The sequence below is a fragment of the Lolium rigidum genome, chromosome 6, assembly GCF_022539505.1.
Source record: "Lolium rigidum isolate FL_2022 chromosome 6, APGP_CSIRO_Lrig_0.1, whole genome shotgun sequence".
Classification (NCBI taxonomy): domain Eukaryota; kingdom Viridiplantae; phylum Streptophyta; class Magnoliopsida; order Poales; family Poaceae; genus Lolium; species Lolium rigidum.
The window spans coordinates 261938249-261942224 of NC_061513.1; the positions used below are offsets into that span (position 1 = coordinate 261938249).

The 3976-nt window shown below is 43.2% G+C and overlaps 1 pseudogene; it reads left to right on the forward strand.

The window, feature by feature from the left end:
- Positions 1-436: 436 nt before the first annotated feature.
- LOC124665596 lies at positions 437-3072 on the forward strand (annotated as a pseudogene).
- The last annotated feature ends 904 nt before the right edge of the window (positions 3073-3976 follow it).

A 3976-nucleotide genomic window follows, 5' to 3' on the forward strand; every position in this document is an offset into this window, starting at 1 on the left:
GAGTGAGGTAAATCTTCTCCTGTTTGTTTTACTTAAAAGAGGATACTTTTTGTCCCCTCATCTCAAGTCCCAGTTCTGCTACTTAAGTTCATCGTTAATCAAGAGTAACAAGTCTAATCGCATAGTGACTCCCCATTTAAGTCTAAGCAAAGGATTATCTCTCTCTGTCTCAACTTAAATTTCCCTGGTTATCATGAAATCCTGCCTCCAAAACATGCAAAAGTTTGATTATATATACAAACAAAAGTTTGATTTGTAACTCTACGTGTATGCAATGCAATATGAAGTTTGATCATTGTGCTCGACCATGAAGCAATTACAGTCTTTTTCCTTTTTCAGGTTGGGTCTTCTACTCGGATATGGGGAGGACCTACGATCCACTGCTTGGGACCATGGTTAAAGCACCAGATGGGATAGGAACAGTCACTCTATCACAGGCCCAGAGTCATATGTATAAGGTGTGGCAAGAGATCGAACCTGTAGTCTTCCTTGGAGTTGGTGTTGGTTTGTGTTGGACAGTTTGGTGCTACTTGGACCGCAAGTCATCTCTGCGCACATACGGACGTTACCTGACAGGCAACAAATGCGGCCCGGTGGTCGGCCGCGATGATGAGATTGATCGTGTTATTTCCATTCTCTGCTGCAAGACAAAGAACTGTGCTGCACTCGTTGGCGCCCCAGGGGTTGGCAAGACGGCCATAGCTGAGGGCCTCGCACAGCGCATTGCTGCCGGCAAGGTTCCTGCCGAGCTCGCCGAGGCTCGTATCTTGGAGCTTGACCTTGGGGGATGGTGTCTGGAACTATATTACGTGGTATGTTTGAGGGTCGTTTAAAGAAAGTAATAAAGGAGGCGGAGAATTCACGCGGCAAAATAATTCTCTTCATCGACGAGATGCACATGCTGATTGGTGCCGGTAGCGTCGGTGGCCCATGGGGAACCAATGATGCTGCCAACATGCTGAAGCCGGCGTTGGCTCGTGGTCGTATCCGTTGTGTGGGCGCGACGACTTTTGATGATTACCGCAAGTACATTGAGAACGATGGTGCACTCGAACGACGGTTCCAGAAAGTGCATATTGCGGAACCGAGCATGCAGGCGACCATTGCCATTCTGCGGGGCATAAAGCAGCAGTATGAACAGCACCATGGCGTGGAAATCCAAGATGCCACTGTTGTTGCTGCTGCACAGCTTGCTGGACGCTACATCACTGGTGAGGAATTAATTTACTCCTATTAATTGTTTCTTGAGGTGATTAGTAGATGCACAACCTCACCTAGCCACTTGGCAAGTAATACCTCCTTTCCAGAATATAAGCCTTTTTAGATAGCTAATTTAGCTTTCTAAAAAGGCTTATATTTCGGGACAAAGGTTATATATAATGAAAAGAAATACATGTTTAATTGGTTATGGTTAGATTAAAGGGTAAGAATGATCACACTAGAATACCTCAGTTGCCTTGGATACATGAAGTTGAAATAATTTATGAATCATGTTTAAGGTTCTAATAAGTTCATGACAGCATATGCACAAGTTAATATGGTAACCTGCACTGCAATGTTTCTTTTCTGCCGAGTTCCACTCATGATTGACAAGAATGGATATTTATGTCATACACTATTGATGGGTTTTATTGCTGGCTGTACTGTAGGTCGTCATTTTCCTGATAAGGCTATTGATCTGATTGATGGGGCGTGTTCTACTGCAAAAAAAATGATGCAGATTGACAATCAAGAAGAGGAAGTGGACGCTGTGAAGAAAACAATCATTGTTACGCCAAATCATGTCGCGGAAGTAGGCATTTTCTTCCAATGAGTTGTGTGTACTTTTTTGATCAATGGTATTATGTTTGTCTTGCAAATTTTAATGTTGTCCTTTGAAGGTTGTGAGCCGATGGACCGGAATTCCTGTCACTGCGCTTGATCAAGATGAGAAGGACAGGTTAATCCACCTAGCGGACAGACTTCATGAGCGAGTTGTTGGCCAGGATGAAGCGGTAAATCTGGTTGCAGAAGCAGTGTTACGTTCCAGGGCTGGCCTTGATCATCCTGGCCAACCCATAGGATCATTCCTCTTCTTAGGATTGACTGGTGTTGGAAAGACAGAGCTTGCCAAGGCTCTTGCGGAGCAACTATTTGGCAGCGAGAAGACGATGGTTCGCATTGACATGTCTGAATATGTTGGGTCTGGAGCTGTGGCACGTCTCATTGGAGCAGCACCAAGGTTTAATAATTTGTGTAATGTTTGATCATACCATTATAGTAGATGTTCAATTTGACTGATCTTAATGCTTATTTTATAAATTGTTGAAGCTGTGTTGGCTATGAAGATGCTGGACAACTAACTGAACAAGTGAGGAGGCGCCCATACAGTGTCGTCCTTTTCGATGAGGTGGAGAAGGCAGATGCCTTGGTGCTGAATGTTTTTATTCAACTCCTTGACGATGGTGTGTTGACTGATGGCAAAGGGCGGACCGTAGATTTCAAGAATACTATCATCATCATGACCTCAAACCTAGGAGCAGAGCACCTAACTGCAGGAATGGCTGGAGAAAGCACAATGGAATCTGCAAGGGACCTTGTGATGAAGAAGGTTTGTGAATATTACCATGTTGCTGCTACTGAATAAAGAAGGTTTGTGATGATGATGGTGTGCTGCTACTGACTGCCATATGTATCTGTTGGCGCAGGTTCATAGACACTTCAAGCCTGAGTTTCTGAACAGGCTGAGTGAGGTTGTGATATTTGAGCCTCTTTCGCGTGGCAGGCTGAAGGAGATTGTGAAAATCCAGATGAAGAGTGTCATTGCAAGGGTAGCTGCCAAGAGCATCTGTCTATCTGCAAGCGATGCTGCGTTGGACGTTATCTTATCAGAATCATATAACCCGGTAAGCGCGATTTCTTTTGAAGCCAATCAAATGATTAGGTGCTGTTGGTGATTTTCCTGTCTGGCTGTTTTTGGTAACAGATGTATGGTGCAAGGCCCATAAGGAGGTGGGTGCAGAAGAATGTGATGACAGTGCTGTCCCAGATGCTAGTCAAAGGTGAAGCCGGCGAAGGCTCGGCGATCTCCATTGATGCCACGGACGACAGGAAGGGGCTCAAGTACGAAGTAGTAGATCCACGAGGCAAGAGCCGGGTGGCGGAACTTTCCAGCGACTGTGATGACAAGAGCTTCGATGTTAGGGCGGCGACGAATCCCTCAACACATGGTGGTGAGGCCAAGGTCGCCAGTAGCTGACACATGTGGCGTGGAAGGCGAAGATCGACAGTAGCTAGGAAGATAAGATGATGCAACAGCAGCCCTCAGGGACTGAATAGCAGAATTATAATTTTTTTGTTAGTAGTAGTAGTTTTGTGGATTGCTTGTGTGAGATGCCTCGTTTTGGAGACACCATGCAATGTGCGCTCTTATGTAGTAGTGTGTGATAATCTTAAAACAAAAGGGACAGAGATTTGGTGCACATGAGCACTAGTGATCTCATTTTAAAAAATAAATTTAAAAATCATATTTCAAAGCTTCATAAAAATCTGAAAATAAATCATGATGTAGCCGGTCTTGTATCCCACAATCTTGTAAATTTTCAACTGAAAATAATGTGTATTTTAGGTTGCACAAAAATAACAAATGCATAGATCTGAGTATAGTGATTCAAATCTACAAAAAGAAAACAGATTTTGTCATTTTTGTATAGGTCAAAAAACAAAACATTTGAAATTGAGATTTTGTAGGTTAGTGGGGTACATCCTTAGGTACTTTTAGAATTTTGTTACATAATTTTTTTAAACATATAAATATAATTTTCGAATTTTTTAATATGGCAAGAACACTGGTGCCCAGGATCCAATATGACTTTTCGAAACAAAAGGCAGTATTGTGTGATGATAAATCATGTGCGTTGTTCTTTGCATTATCAGCAACAGGGGCAGCAAGGATTTTGCAGTTAAGGCAGTTTTTAGCACCCATCCATGGTGTTCT